Source organism: Pseudonaja textilis, chromosome 12 (genome assembly GCF_049901715.1).
Source record: "Pseudonaja textilis isolate UNSWEBS1 chromosome 12, rPseTex1.2, whole genome shotgun sequence".
Classification (NCBI taxonomy): Eukaryota; Metazoa; Chordata; class Lepidosauria; order Squamata; family Elapidae; genus Pseudonaja; species Pseudonaja textilis.
Window position 1 is genome coordinate 8,339,463 of NC_142001.1, and position 16,828 is coordinate 8,356,290.

At 44.8% G+C, this 16,828-nt stretch overlaps 1 protein-coding gene across 4 annotated transcripts in view; it reads right to left on the reverse strand.

Annotated features, from left to right (window-relative positions):
- LOC113437853 (fibronectin type-III domain-containing protein 3A) overlaps window positions 1-10,715 on the reverse strand; it is a 67,989-nt gene extending 57,274 nt beyond the window's left edge. Inside the window, exon 1 of one of the 4 annotated variants that reach the window (XM_087940944.1) lies at window positions 10,557-10,715. The gene's annotated coding sequence lies outside the window, so the exon portion shown is untranslated. Of the gene's footprint in view, window positions 1-3,790; window positions 3,953-8,758; window positions 8,834-9,269; window positions 9,481-10,556 lie in introns of those variants that run through there. The other 3 variants (XM_087940945.1, XM_087940943.1, XM_087940946.1) reach the window with 3 other exon arrangements.
- Window positions 10,716-16,828: the final 6,113 nt, after the last annotated feature.

Here is a 16,828-nt window from a genome sequence, read left to right on the forward strand (position 1 = left end):
TCTTCAAAATCAAAGAATACCAAACCTGATATATAGTACAATTGCAATCAACAGAAGTATTTCATCTTTACATCATTGGATAAAATCACAGCTCTAAATTATTTATTTGTATCCCACCTTTATTATCCTTACAAATAAGCGGCAAACATACCTAATATTCCTTCCTTCTCCAATTTCCCAAAACAGCAACCATGCGAGGAAAATTGGGCCGAGAGAGAACTCACAAGTCTACTGGTTTCTAGTCTGGTGCCTTTACCATTAGACCGTAATTTTATTACAAAGCTCGGTATGAGTTCAACATTCCTTCAATTTCCCATTGTCCCAATGTGGGACCAACCCATTTTTCACTATACGATCATGGGTGTTTCTTCTAGATTTGTCAGTTACAAAAGAGTAAGACAGAGGTAGCACATACGGTGCTCAGCAATATTGTATGGCATAGTCCAGCGGAAAGAATTGTGCCCAAGTTTTATTGAATAATTGTAGTAGATGGGCAAAATCCTTCACAAGATTACACCACCTAACCTAGCAGAAGAGAGGAAAGTGAAAACATATCATGAAGGGAAGTATGATTGGTTTGCTCAGATCTACAATTCTGTATGTGATTTATATATACGTACAGTACATAGACTGTGATGACCTGGGGCGTGGCACAAAGGCAACACAGTCACATAAGTAAGAAAAGTCCCTTTAATACCTCCAACTTTGCCCCCAATGTCCAGTTACCTTCGGCTGGAGAAAAAACTCTCCAAAGAACAGTCTTTAAGTGGAGGAAATTCAGTTCGAAAAATACATATAAACTGTAAAGAAAAAGCCACACAAACCATGCTGCAGCAATTCACTGGATAGGGCAGAATAAGGAATTACAGACTTCGAAGACCAATAAAACACACACAGTTGAGAAGATACTAGGTAATTCATGATTTGTTCCCAACAACTTACTGTACACAGTTTCCCTTTTTAAACACTGTGTTCCCAGCTGCAACTAATGAAGGGAATCAGGGCCCTTTCCTCCCCTGTAAGCCATGCAACTCACGTTGCTCCCTTCTCCGTTCCTCCCTGCGTGCCCTAGGATGAAGAGGGGGTGGGCCTGGATCTTCCTCTGAATTGCCTCTGCCCTGCTGTACCTCTCCCCTGCTCTGCCCAGCCGGACTATGTCCTTCCCCAGTTTCTTACACAGCCACACCCCCACTCCCTGTCAGCTGCTCTGCCTCCCCTTCAGAATCAGATTCCGAAAGGGGCATGATATAGACTAAGGAACTTGAACACAAACTCAACAACTAATCAAGATCAAAATACACTTATAACTTCAGAGATTCAATCACAGTATCGCACCAATTCACATTTGGTAGACCAATATAAGAAGTACTTAGTCCAGAGGCTATGGATCAAAATCAGGAAAGGTACAAACCGTTTTTTCCCTCCCTCCATCTACCTACCTATCCACCTACCTATACTGGTTGAGATTACCTTCAAACACTGAAGAGGGAAGATAAATATGAGAGCAGATGAAGAGATGGAAAAGGTTAATAGAGATTAAGTATTCCCACAGTATATAGTGTTTCCTGCAGTTTCACAGCACAAGCCAGCATTCTAAACATCTCAATAATTATTTCCTTCTTTAGAGAGCACACTGGCATTACTAAAAGATGTAAATCAGTTATAAAGTAACATGGACAATACTTTTTGAAAAGTCTCAAATAGAGGGAGAACTGGGTTCAGATCATGATGGATTTTTTGAACACTGGAAGAGTTGAATGGTAGAAGGTATTCTTGGTATTTATTTTATTTTAGGAAATTTATATCGCTGCCTATTTGCACATGGCAACTCAAGGTATGCAGAAGATTCAATGCTGAGTATCTGCAGTTATGAAGAATTCTAATAAGACGGCCTAGAACAGAGGTCTCCAAACTTGGCAATTTTAAGACTTGTGGATAGCTGGCTGGAGAATTCTGGGAGTTGAAGTCCACAAGTCTTAAAAGTTGCCAAGTTTGGAGATCTCTGGCCTAGAAAGTCTCTTCTTAGGAATCTTGTAGCATAAGCAAAATAAGCCGTTTAAATTAAGAGTTGCTGAATCCCAACTGGGTTTCACAACTGTGAATCCACTACCCATACAAAGAATGAAACTCTTTGTCTCTTAACGTAAGATACCAGCATCCAGAATTAAAAAATAGTTTCTATTCTCTGCCTATAATCAGAGGGAAGCATTTTTTTTAAACTTAAATGAAACCAAAAGGGGAAAACCTCTCCTATTCTTGTATTGTAATTCTCATTATCAGAGCTTTTAGGTACTTCCAAACTGGATTCTAAATCACTGTTTCCTCTCTGTATTGTAAGGCAAATCAATCTTATTTACAGGTAAAAGTTGTACAGTACCTTAAAATCAAATATACCTCCAGAACAGCCCCTGCAGTATGGCTCAAATATTTTGATACTCCTGTATAGTAAGCATGTTTTTATTTTACCTGTTTATATTCACCTTTTTTTTTTCAAATAATTCGATGTGGCAAACACATCCAGCTTTCTTCTCCTATTTTCTCCAGAATAATACACCTATGAGTTGAGTTGGGCTGAGTGTTTTTGATTGGTTCAAGGTCAGCCAACTGGCTCTTATGGGTAAGGTGAGACTAGAACTTACGGTCTCCTGGTGATTGGCCCAAAGTCACCAAGCTGGCTTTCATGTCTGAGACTGAACTTGAACTCACATTTTCCTAGTGATTAGCTCAGTCACCCAGTCAGATTTTATGCCTAAAGCAGAACTAGAACTCACAGTATTCTTATGATTGGTCCAAAGTCACCCAACTGGCTTTCATGTTTAAGGCGGGACTAGAACTCACGGCCTTCCGCTTTCTAGCCAGATGCCTTAAACCACTAGACCAAACTGGCCCTCAAATGACTGATCAACACTCAGTAAACAACTATGAAATCCACAGCACTCCAAACTGTAATCAAGATTAAAATCAATTAAAAAACACTTACTCAGAAGAATACATTAACTAAATTAAAACGTGTTGCTTGGAAATATATTTATATTACATATTATTAAAGTGAAACTTAATATTTAATTAGAGAAAAATTGTTTTTTTCCCCTGCCATTCCTGCTCCTATGCATGTAGTACATAGTGACAGACTATTATCATGCCGGAAGAGATTAAATTGCATTTGCCATTTACTGATCTAAGCATTGTTGGAAGAGATTTTTTTGGAGCTCTTCACAATTCCCTTCTGTCTTAGCTTAAATGATTGTGTCATCTGCCAATTTTGTCACTTAATTGGAAATGTCTTGACTAACTCATTTATTAACAAGTTGAACATGGGCCCAAACCAGATCCTTGGGGGATACCACTTTGTACTTTCCTCCAATGTGAAAAACTGCTCATTTATTCTATTCCGTGTTTCCCATAGTTGTCAGTCGCAAGCAAGCAGATCCATACGCGTTAAGTTCCAGCTATTTTCCTGTGTTCTGCCTATGATACAAAAATCTCCCTGGACTGCTTGCCTTCCCTTTGGAACAGATAGATGAGGTTCCATGGAGCTTGGAAAGGTGGGACTGGATCTCTTACAATTCAAGACTAATTCCCTACTTGAGGCCTCCACTCTGCCTGGCTGAACAATAGTTCAACTAATCACCGATCCATGGGAGGACTTTTCCTGCAATCCTAGGACTACTTAGTTTACTCAAGGACCTTTGTCCAAAAATCATTCTGAACGCAAGTAGAGGACCATCTCCATTCATGCACCTGCTGACACCTGCAAAGAACCTGAAAAGGTTTATGAGGCAGGATCTACCTCTGTAGAAGCCATGCAAGTTCTCTCAGCAAGCTGTGCTTTCACTCAGTGCTTCATAATTTTATATGTATGCTTTCTGCCAATCTTCCCAATCTCATCCTCCATCCTGCTCTGTTGGTCAACACATTTTCTTCGTGTCCACTATCCTTCTCCTCTCAAGTACTGAAAAGGAAAAAAAAGCTGTTGACAGGTTTTCTATTATTTTGCATCAAAACACGTCAGATTTAAACAAGGCTTTGAAAATTGCCATTTGATATCAAATTGAATTCAAAGTGCTTCATTTAGGTTGAACTGTTCTGAAGCACATTAAGGGAAGAAAACCAAGGATTCCAAATATCCGCAATTTAGAACTGGATTTCTTCTCTGTAGTGGCCTTTGCATCTACACTTCCAATGCTCAAATTTCAAATTTCACTTTGGGAAATGAGACCTGGTATGAATTTGGATTAAGTCCCCAATTCCCAAGATGGGCCTGAAGGCTGAGTATCTCGAATATTCAAGTTCAAGGAAAGAGAATTATATGTTTCACTCTGAAATTAATCTTAGCGAAAATATCTGGATCAACATATTCCCTCCGTACCCACTATCCCATCCAAGTACTGAAAAGGAAAAATAAAAATTCTTGCTTTCATGTTATGTGTTCCATGAAATGTACGCAAGAACCTTATTACAAAAGCTAAAATAACGTTGGGGAAACTGGGGAGGAATGCTTCCTTGAGGCCATCCTACACTGTGCAGATTGTGTGGCTAGATGTCCTTCAGGCTTCAAGTTCATTTCTGACATTATATGCAGACGATCGTGGCGATAAGTTACATACTTGTTAAATGGAATGATCGCTCGAGTCATACGATAGTTTTGATCGCTCAGATAATTAAGTCTATCTTAATGAGCACACTAATCCAGCTTCATTACAGATATTTTATTCCAAGGTAATAGTGTAATTGGAACTAACTGCCACACAGGCTGCCATACCACATATTCTTTGAGCAGCATATTTATTAAGAATCTGACTCCTATCAGCCACAATTTCCCAACTCTGGGAGATTCAAGGAATCATGGGAAGCCTATAGCACAATCTATTAAAACCAAGAGGATTGTGTGTGTTTGTGTGTGTGTGTGTGTGTGTGGTTAATGGCATTCAAATATACAAGCCAATCAATAATCCCAATACAGCTGTTCTTGTAGCAATAAAACATAGATGTATAAAGTATAAAGAAAATTTCACTAACAATGAAAACAAAGAGGCCAAGTTCTTAATTTGATTCAATTATTCCTTTAGGAGGAAAATGATCTAGCATCAAACTCTAGAACTAAATTATTCTGCATTTTCACATTCAGGTAAAACCTTATTATCTTCAGGACGGATTGATTCATCTAATACAGTACAGGATGAAAAATTGATTATGCTATCCCTAAATATTAAACAAATTACATCCCACATCAGATTTATACAAAACACTGATACTCTACTTATGGTTCAGGGGAGTGTGAGGTCACATATGCTATCCCACTTTTGTTCCTAGAATTTTTCCCACAAATGTTTCCACTTCTTCTTTTTTTTTTGATCAACCAAGCACTGGTTGGTTGCAACAGGAATTAACCAACTAGCCTGATGTCACCGAGTGAGAGAGAATGACTGGCCCAAAGTCACCTAGATAGACAGTATCAGTAAATTATTACACTTTGCATAACCCCAAATTAAAAAGGGCTTCAGGTGAGTCCTAATCCCGGAAAGGCCACTTGCAGGATCGTTATATGCAGTTTGGCAGTGATCCAGTGGGCTGCAGTTAATAGTCAGGGTGGCTTTCATTCATCAGAAAAACCCATAGGAAGATTCACTGGCAGTAGGTTTGTACAACACAGGTAAGTCCTCGACTTAACACCACAATTGAGCCGAAAATTTATGTTGCTACCATAAGTGAGAACGTTTCTTAAGTGAGCTTTGCCCCATTTTACCACTTTTCAGGCCACGGTTAAGTGAATCACTGCAGTTGTGAAGTTAGCAACACAACTGTTTAGTGAATCTGGTTTCTCTCCATTGATTTTTGCTTGTCAGAAGGTCGCAAAAGGTGGTCACATAATTCCAGGGCACTGAACTGTTGTAAGTCGAGGACTACCGTGTTTCTCCAACAATACGGCCTCCACCAATAGGAAGGCCCAGCATGTTTTATTGGCATAAAATCAAATTAAGCCCCTCCCCCCAAATTTAGACCTATTTTAAAACATGCAAAATGAGGGTGGGGGGGACTTGCCGTTAGGAGCACCCCACGGGCAGCAATTCCTCGCCACCAGCTGTTCCTAATGGGCGATCATGGCAGAGTGCGGAGAGTTCCCTACTCCTGCCAAGCACCTTTGTGGCAGACCCAAGACCTTCAGCACCCGCTGCTGTTGATTTCCCTTCTTCCCATGCCGCCGCCGCGTTTGGAGCTGCCACTTCCGCGTTTGGAGCACCACTGCTGTTTGAAGCTGCCGCTTCCATGTTTGGAGCTGCCGCTTCCGCGTTTGGAGCACCACCGCCATTTGGAGCGCTGCCGCCACTCCAAACACGGCGGCAGCTCAAAACGCGGAAGTGGCAGCTCCAAACTTGACGGCGGTGTTCCAAATGGTGGCAGCACTCCAAATGGCAGCGGCACTCCAAACATGGAAGCGGCAGCTCCAAACGTGGCGGCGGTGTTCCAAATGGCGGCGGCACTCCAAACACGGAAGCGGCAGCTCCAAACGTGGCGGAATGGGCAGAAGGGAAAGCAAGTCTTGGGTCTGCCACAAAGGTGCTTGGCAGTCTCTGCGCTTCGCCATGATCACCCGTTAGGAGTGGCTGGTGGCGAGGCTACCCGCGGGGCGCTCTAGATGAGGATGCAAGGGGGGGGGGAATTAAGTCACCCCCCGAAAAGACAGCCTAGCCGTTTTTTCGGGGCTCAAAAAAAAAATAAGGCCCAGCCTTATTTTGTGAGAAACACGGTACCTATTACCCATACTACAACACAGCATAACTTTCTCTGGTCATTCCATGGCTGCTAATGGAGGGGAAAGAGGAAGACGCACACTCCTTAGCATTCCTAATCAATTCTGCTTAATCAATACACGTGGCTCTTTTAAGGCTTTTCAGTTTCCGTGCCAAAGTAAATGTTTGTTCAGATGCAGGTGAAAGGCCCAAATCTGGGTGATCATGTGTGTGCAATATTTGTGCAAATTTGTGAATCCTGGAAGCTCCAATGCTGCTGGGTTTTGTTTGCTTTTCCAAGTTACTGGATCACCAGGAAATATAGACAAGAAAGCTTAGGTTAATATAAAAGAGAGAGCGAGAGAGAGAGAGAATATATTATATCTCTACACAATGAGTCTTTCTAGAGGATGAGATAGAGCTCAATCTGTTTTGTTTTGTTTTTTATTCAGGAATCCAAAACTTCTGCTCTGCAAGAGAGATAAGAGCTGAAAAATCCACTATCTCAACCTTCGCAAATTAAAATATAACTTTTGGGCCATACAAGAATGGAGGTGAAAGGGAAAACAAGATATATAAAGGCCTGTTTCAATTGAAAGCTTGTAGAAAATTAAAACAATATTAATTTTAAAAAAATAAACATCACAAACCGGATTTGGGGGGCGGGGGTGAGAACTACAGTGATACTTCAAGTAGCAAGCAAGCAAGAAATGTTTATTTGGTGATCATCAACTTAACCAGAGTAGGTAACTATCCTTAACATTATTTTAGCATAAGGCAATTTTATTTTTCCAAGTTTTCAAAAAGTACCATATTCTTCTACTTCTATTTATTTCTAACAGTTGTTACACCTTTCAAAATACCCTCAGAAGAGTAAAATCAAAATATTGGCTACTAATTCTTTCATTTTCTTTTTCTGTTCTTATTTTTGACAAGTGAGTGAACTTGGGCCATACAACTGCATAAGCTACTTTGGAGTTTTACAAAGCTTCAGATATTGTCCTGGGCTCCGCCTTTACAAAATAAAGCTGCTTACAGCACATTTCGTAAATAACAAAAAGTTACATCCATTATTTCACTTGTTATTACAACTCACATATAAGTCAGAGCCTGTTACCGAAATGGCTGAGAAAGGACCAGCATAAAGTACACTCTTTTCAAGGCGATTATGGCCAAGATGTAATTTCTCAACTGAAAACTGATTATGCCAGAATCACAAATCTTTCCAGACTGGCAAATTTGACATTTCAAAAAAAAAAAAAAAGTCACGCATACCATTGCATAATGGCTGCTGTAGCAAGTGCAACTGGTCTTAAAACACCAAATTATAGAAGCCACCAATAATCGTTTTAAGAATCAAACTTCAGCGCTAGCTAAAAGACTTGTCAAATCTGTTACCATTTTAAGTTTTAAATTACAGTTTCCCGTCCCTATCCATGACAATATATTTAATCAGCATAAATGCGTGAAAATCGGACCCAGGTTTCCCTGTTCAAAATAGACATGCTTTTCCATAATTAATCTAAAAAGCAAACAGTGGTTTAACAAAAAACAGATTAAAAATATGAAATATATTCCATTTACACTGATGACTAAAAAAGCTGGAAAGGAGTACAAACAGGAAACATAAAATGAACTGAAGTACACCTGCCAGTATTTGCGTCACTGGCCGCCAGTTGGCAAGATTATAATAACACACACTATTTGCCATATGTTGAGGAAAGGATCTTGCAAAGGGTGGGGGAAGGTGGTCTTCTTGATCCCAAAACAGAGGTTTCCACATCATCTGAATTACTCCTCCTCCCCCTACCCACCCCCCCACCCCCCAGCCTGTGATCACAGCTGCAAAAGACAGGACTGAAACCTGGCTTGGCACCTACTAAAATCTTCGCCAATTAAGCAGGAGCTTGGACATCGGTTACAAAACGCCCCCCCTCCGCCTCTTCCTTTCCCCCCTAAAAGAAGGGATCCAGAAGGGATGCAAATGAAAGCCCGACGGGAAGCAGCCGCTGGTTAACGGCCCCTACCTTTGTCTCAGGAGAAACGCTATGGGAGGTACGGAGTATCTGCTAAGCTGCTATGCGCTGCTCCGTCAAAAGGCCGGGCGAAGGCGACGTGGCATTCAGATAGACAGCACCGAAGGGGAAAAGGGGTGGAGAAGAGCGAAAGGGGAAAGTATCCCACCCCCGTTCCTCCACCCCCTTTCCCCTCTTTTCAAAATAATTAGCCGCCACAGCTATCATCGATGGGAAAAGATAGCCACCTAGAGTCAAACCCTTTAAAAAAAGGGAGTATCAGTGGGACCCATCACCTCTGCTCTGCTGGGAAAGGGGGGAGGGCGGGAAGGATGACATTCCTAGGAATCTTTCTCCTCCCCTCTCCCCCCACCCCAAAGGGAACTTCCAGCCCCTTAAAAAGAAACCCACATCCACAAAGCAGGTGGAAGCAAAATAAAATGAAATAAAAATGCGTAGGAACAAAACAGTTCGGTCTGTTGGAAGCACCTTTCCACAGGCACCTTGGAAGTTTCTTATATACCTTTGGCCTCGCTTTTCCAGATGTTTCGAGCATAAGTCACAATCCAGGGGGCAGACAGGCATGACGGGTTCCCTCCACCGAACTCGACTCAAACTTTGCAAGCCCGGCTTTTTTGAAACCCACATTTCCCTTTTCGTGTGCATCTTTGCATGCCACAAACCCCCTATCACACACACGCGCGCGCGCGCACACAAACACACCCCTTTTGCCTAAACCCCTCTCCACCTTTTCTTGCAGGTCCTATTTCTACACCTGGGTCCCAACCCAACTTTGCTGCCTGACCTAAGCTGTGGTTACGCTTCCACCACCCACGGAAGCCCCCTCCCCAACCCATCCCCTCCGTTCCTGCAAATGCAGGAGTTGGAAGGGACCTTGTAGGTCATCTAGTCCAACCCCCCCTGCCCAAGCAGGAGACCCTGTTCTACACCTCCTCCCTCAAAATCTCCCCTTTCCACCCTTAAAGGATTAACAGCAAACCCAACCCCCCCCTTCTTTCATCTTTCCAAGCCTCTCTTCCCTTCTGACCCCTAACCACCCCCCCACCCCCCAAAAAGAGAGAGGGGGGTGGAGCAGAACTCAGAGGCTGGTTGGGAAAAGTGGAGGCTCTGGAAATGCAGTATAAAAAAGAAAAGAAAATATCAGCTGTAAGGAGGGTGGGGGAGGGAAGGTTTGTTGTTTTTTTCTTCTTTTCCTTCCCGGAATAATAAGTCAAGATGGGAATGCGAGGCTGGTTGGCACGCGCGGAGGGTGGGGGGAGAGTGGAGAAGGCCCTGAAAAAATTAAGGAAATGGGGATTTTTTTAAAAAAAAAAAAAAGAGAGAGAGAAAGAGACTTGGCCCCGGGAGAGAGGTTTGCAAGGGGGCATGGAGGAAAAAACCAGATTGATTAAATTTTTTTTGCAAAGCTGGGATTGCAAAGCGCTGAGTTTGCAACGGGGGTGGGGGGAGAATGGAGAGCAGCCTCCCCCTTTTTAATTTTTGCAAAATCCTGGAATTATTCTGGAATGGGGGGATAAATCGGGTGGGGAAAGGGAAAGGGGTTCAGTTGGGGGACTGTTGCTGGGCGGAGGGGGATCGGCATGGGGAGGCGGGGAAAACGGGGTCAGCCTCTTCAACCCCCCCCCTCTCCTCACTCCGGTAGTTCCCGAGACCCCCCCCTCTCAAGGCGACCCCCCCTTTTTTAATCTCCCCCCCCCGTCCTCCTCCCCCCGCCCGGCCACTGCCCCGCCCTGGCGGCCCGGAGGGGTGCCTCGCCCGGCCGGAAGGGGAGAAAGCCTCGGGCACTCACCGCGCGTGGGTTGTGGCGGGGGGGACCGGAGGGGAGAAGGCGGCGAGCGCTGGGACGGGAAGACGCTCCAGCCGCCGCCTCAGGCTCGGCGCCACGAAGCTTTGCCGCGGCAGGAGATAAAGTCAGACGGCTCCGCCATGATGGAATGCAGGCTCCGGCGCATGCGCGGTTACCGCAGACGGGAGCGCGGGGTGGCGGGGGGGAGAGAGAGAGAGAGAGAGAGAGAGAAGAGAGGGCGCGCGGCCGGGCGCGCCAACCACAATGCGGTCTCGCTCGCCTCCTGCGCGCTCGCTCTCTCTCTCTCTCCATCCCTTCTTCCCTAGCCGGCGTTCCGCAAAGACCTTATGTGCTAAGGAGAAAGGACAGCCGTCGAAATAGGCTCGGGAGGCAGACATTTGGTGTTTTGTTTTGTTTTTTCTCTTCCCCCTTCCCCTACGGCTTCTTACAGATTAACGGAGTTGGAAGGGACCGTGTGGGTCATCTAGTCCAACCCCCTGCCCAAGCAGGAAAAAACTCTACACCGTTCTACCCCTTGAAGAGGTTGCGGGCTTCTGAGTCCTGCAGAGCTCTTCGTCAAGACCGAAGCAGAGGGAAGGGAGACCTGCGCGGAGGGAAAGAAAGGGAAGGAAGAAGGACATGACTGGGGAGTTGAGACTGGAGTCTTTTTCCAGTGGGAGTCGAGTGGCAGATAAATTTAATAAATTATTAGGGTTTATTGCACCGTCGGCCAGATGTTTTGGACTGTATTTGGCATTTCTGGCCACTTATCGAGTCCTTCCCAAGGACCTGGGATAGGCAGATGTGGGTATTCGGTGGTGCTTAAAGGTATTGTCGCGGGATGTAAGCTGTTCCCAAGTAAAGCTGCCTTTTGCAATTGACTGATGGGGATTTCGACAATGCCAGTGGTGTTCAAGTGGTGCTCCAGTTTGTTTTGAGGTTGCACCAAGGGCACCTATTATTATTATTTCTACTACTTTTGCTAGTCTCATTCTACTTCAATTTCCAGATCAAGTGGGGACTAGAACTCTCCTATTCCTGGTGACTGACCCAAAACTACCCATCTGTTTTTCATTGCTAAGGTGGAACTAGAACTTACCAATTCCTGGTGATTGGCCCAAAAATCACCCAGTTGGCTTTCACACCTAAGGTAGGACTAGAACTCCCAGTCTCCTTGTAATTGGCCCAAGTCAACCAGTTGGCATTCATCCCTAAGGTGGGACTGTCCTTTCTGTGTCCCCCAAATATTTTTGGTAACAACTGGAGGTTTGTCTAGAACAGAGGTCTCCAAACTTGGCAACTTTAAGTCTTGTGGACTTCAACTCCCAGGATTCTCCGTGGCTGGCTGGAGAATTCTGGGAGCTAAAGTCCACAAGTCTTAAAAGTTGCCAAGTTTGGGGACCCATCTTGCCATCAAGACCAGATGGCAGTGTTTTCATGAGTCAGAATCTACCCCTTGCAGTTTACGTTTGGAAGGGGGAGTTTGAGAGTCACAGGAACAGATGATTGCAAGTGATGCAGTGAGTTGAACCCACTGCTCCTTATTTCGGCTCCAGGACTAGTGGAAAATTGTCCTGCCAAAAATTAACCCCATTTGTAAGAGGGTTTGGGTTAGATCAGTGGTCGCCAACCAGTGGGCCAGGGACCACTGATGGTCCATGAGAAAATTTGGGTGGTCCACAGAGAAATGTCATCCCCAAAGCAACCCCCAAAGCAATTAATGCAAGCTGTGTGGGAACAGAAGGCTTGCGGTGTTTGTATTGTGAACCACATAAGGTAGTGAGGGGAGGGGGGGAAAGGGCGGAGGGGGGAATTTTCCCCCCTCGCCCCACACACCTGGCCTGGCCACCAGGCTGCTTCTTTCCGGTTCTTTCTTCTTCTGCTTTTGCAGCAAAAGTCTTTCTTTCTCTCCCCCAAACTCTGCTAGAAAGGAGTCTTTGGGACCCTGCAAGGCATCTGACTCCAGGAGGCTGTGCCATTCTGGTGGAGTTTGAGGGAGAAAAAGAAAGACTTCTGCTGCTTCTGTTGCTTTCCGGGTCTAGAAGAAGAAAGCATGGCTAAAGAAGCACAGTCTTATGAGTAAATATGTACTAAGTTTCAAGCCGTTTCGTAAAATTCCCTGGTTGGGTTCAGATTTTCTTGTTAGGAAGAAGATACCTGACTTTTCAGCATTAGAAAATATACCCTTGAGCATGGACAAAGAGATAAGAATCCGTTCTACCAGTCTGGAATGCAAGATATGGCAAACTCCTTTAGGTTCCGGTGCTGTCTGAAAAGATTTAGGTGAAGATATCACAATTCATTATAATTCAACTATAGCATTGCAATCAATAAACATAGCTTCCAGGCAGAGTTGACATTTGGATAGCATTTGCAAGCATTGATCACCTCTGACACACAGATGTAATTCTTCCTGGGATTTTTTGGTTCCTGAGACACAGCAGCAAATTTTCTGCCTGAATCCAAGTACCACAACACCAAAAATTTATCAATTATCTTTGGTGCCCAAAGCAATAAATTCATTGTAATGCCTCTCCTAAACCTTAGAACCTTATCAAATTAAGCAACTTGCAATTGATTTCTCCAAAATCCATATTGTTCATCCCCACCAGATGTGTTGTACTTAGTAAGATGGCTTGCCTTAAGCCAAGGGTCTTCAAACTTGGGAAGTTTAAGACTTGTGGACTTCAACTCCCAGATTTCCTGAGCTAACATGACTGGAGGATGAATTCTGGGAGTTGAAGTCTACAAGTCTTAAAACTTCAAGTTTGATCCCTGGAGTTTAAGTTTAAGCCATGGAGTGAGTATAGCAACAAAATGACCCTTGAACTCCTTTGCATTCAGATTCCTAATAGCTCCTGAGTGGAACTATTACAATGGGTAAAAGGTTGAGGTAGAGGAGGGCTTCTCCAAATTTGACAACTTTTAAGATTTGTGGACTTTAATATCCACAATTATTCAACCAACCGTGCTGGCTGGGGAATTCTGGGAGTTGAAGTCCACAAGTCTTAAAAGTTGCAAAGCTGGACATCCCTAATGTAGAAGATCTATTATATTGCTCCCTATGGAAGTCTGAAATAATACACTCTTGGGTGGTTTGATATATTAGAACAGATACAGAAGCTGGAAGGGTTTGAGATCATTCATCAGCAGGAATCCTAGGATTCAGGGAGCCTTGAGTATGACATTCCCATCCCTGGTATTTCTCCTTTTCTCACTTCATCCTTCCAATATTCTCCACATCCTTCAATGCGCAATCTTTATCTATTCTTTTCCTTTGCTCTTAAGGCAGTATTTCTCAAGGATGGCAACTTTCAGAAGTCTGGACTTCAACTCCCAGAATTCCCCAGCCAGAATTCCCTACTGGCTAGGGAATTCTGGGAGTTGGAGCCCAGACCTCTTAAAATTGCCAGCCTTTGAGAAACACTGCTGTAAGGGGGAGCTGTACAGAGCGAAACGAAGCTGGCGTTTCCCCAAACGTTGATCCTTTTCCAGAAGTTATGACAGGCATGGTAGAAAGTCACCCAGCTGGGATTAAGACAGAATTGTTGCTTGTTTGTTTTTTAAACAAATGTGCACGAGATTGACCACATGGGAACATGGTAGCCAACCCCGATAGCAACAACTACAGGCAGATCATGTGAAGGGGGTTGGGTGTTAGCTAGCAACCCTCTCTTTGAGTCGGGGTGGGGGGGAATTACCCAACTCCCTCCTTGCCCTCAGAGAGTCTTTTTAAAACCAGGACTGCAGAAGAACACCATTTTTTGGAAGGGGAGGGGGGCCAAGTCGCTTTGCCCAGCCATTTCTTGTTCTCAAGACTAGACGGCAGTGTTTCCATGAGTCAGAATCTACCCCTTGCAGTTTACGTTTGGAAGGGGGAGTTTGAGAGTCACAGGAAACGCAACAGATGATTGCAAGTGATGCAATGAGTTGAACCTACTGCTCTTTATTTCAGCCCTAGGACTAGAGGAAAATTGCTCTGCCCAAAATTAACCCCATTTGTAGGAGGGTTTGGGTTAGATCAGTGATCGCCAACCAGTGAACCAGGGACCCATTGGTCCCCATGAGAAAATTTTGTTGGTCCGCAGAGAAATGTCACCCGCAAAGCAATTAATCCAGGCTGAGTGAGAACACAAGGCTGCACCGCCCACATGGCCCACGGGAACACAAGGCTTGCATCGCTTGCATTGTGAACAGCACGAGGTTGTGAGGGGAGGGGGGAAAGGGCAGAGCGGGGGAACTTGCCCCACTCGCCCCACGTGCCTTGCCTGGCCACCAGGCTGCTTCTTTCCGCTTCTTTCTTCTTCTGATCTTGGCTGCACGCAAGGAAAGCAGCAAAAGTCTTTCTTTCTCTCCCCCAAACTCTGCTAGAAAGGAGTCTTTGGGACCCTGCAAGGCATCCTGCTCCAGGAGGCTGTGCCATTCTGGTGGAGTTTGAGGGAGAAAAAGAAAGACTTCTGCTGCTTCTGCTGCTTTCCTTGCATGAAGCCAAAAGTCTCCCCCCCTCCTCTCTCTCTCCCCCTGAGAGTGGAGCTGGAGATGGTATCCTGCGATCCCAAGTAAAGAATGATCGATCGGTAGAAAAACAGGGTGGGGAATTTTCCTGCAGACTTTTTGGGGGATTTTCCCAGGGTCTCTGCTTCTCGGGATTTAAAATTATGAGTTTGGTGGTCCCTGAGGTCCAAAGGGTTGGCGACCCCTGAGTTAGATGACAGAGGCAGGACAGTTCCACAAAGTCCACAAGATACCAGCTGCCCACATTCAATCCAGATCTTCCTCTTCCCCATTTCTCATCACAGCAACCCTGTCAGGTTGGTCAGGCTAAGAAGCCAACGTCTTTGGCTTATCCAGGTAGTTCTTGGTTTTTCATTTAGTGACTGTCCAAAGTTAGAAGCAGCAGTGGGGGAAAAAAGTGATTTATGACCATTTTTCACACATACAACCGTTGCAGCACTCCCGTGAATCATGGGTTCAAAATTCGGATGCTTGGCAGCTGACTCATACTTACAACAGTTGTAGTGTCCTACGGCCCAGATGTTCTGCTTGCACAACCTTCTGACAAGCAAAGTCCATGAGGAAGCCAGATACTCTTGACAATTGTGTTGCTAACTTAACAACTTGCAGTGATTCACTTAACAACTGTGGCAAGAAAGGTCATAAAATGGGGCAAAGCTCACTTAACAAATGTCTCACTCAGAAATTTTGGGCCCAACTGTGGTCGTAAGTCGAGTATTACCTGTATTTCTTGCTATATTTCTTCTCTCTCTCTCTCTCTCCCTCCCTCCCTCCCTCCCTCTCTCCTTCCCTCCCCCCTCCCTCCCCCCTCTGTATTTCTCTCTCTCCCTCCCCCTTTCCCCTCCCTCCCCCCCCTCTCTCCTTTTTTCCTTTCCCCCTCCCTCCCTCCATCTCTCCCTCCCTCCCTTCCCCCTCCCTGTCTCTCTATTTGTCTCTCTCTCTCCCTCCCCCTTTCCCCTCCCTCTCTCTTTCCCTCCCTCCATCTCTCCCTCCCTCCCTCCCTTCCCTCTCCCTACCTATTTCTCTCTCTCTCTCCCTTCCTTCTTTCCCCTCCCTCCCTCTCTCCCTCCCTCTCTCTCTTTCCTTCCTTCCCTTTACCCCTCCCTCTGTCTCTCTCTCCCTCCTTCCCCTCTCTCTCTCTCTCTCTCTCTCTCCTTCCCTCCCTCCCTTCCCCTCCCTCCATCTCTCTCTCTCCCTCTTTCAGGAAATGATAGAATGACTATGCAGGAATTTTTAAATAGACAGCCGGAAGCACCGTTAATAAAACAGATTAAAATACAGGATGCACTTGTTGACCAGGAAAAAGGAAAAAAAAAACTGGCTAATCATTTCACCTTAGAGAGCGTCCTTGAAATCGAACATGTGTTCATGTGTTCAAACGTTTTCTTTTATTCTTTCATAACTTTATCAAAACTTGGTGAGTTTTGATAAAGAAAACATACAATCTGCAAAAAAAAGGAGTGAAACCTTTGTATGCAGAAACTGCCCAGATAACCGTCTGGGGGGGAAGTGGAAAATATTTCTTTGCATTGTGTTCACACATTATGATAAACTATGATTTTCCTAACATGTTCATTATTGTTGTGGTTTGCTGACAGCTTGTGTAGAAGGCAGCAGAATCAGACGGTGGGGAAGAATGGGGACCAATCTGGGAGTCTGGAGAAGACTTGGACGAGGGTCCTGAATCTGACGCAGAGATGGGGCCTGGGCCAACTGGGGGTGAGGTGCTGACTCCGGAACCTCCAAAATCTGGCAGCAGC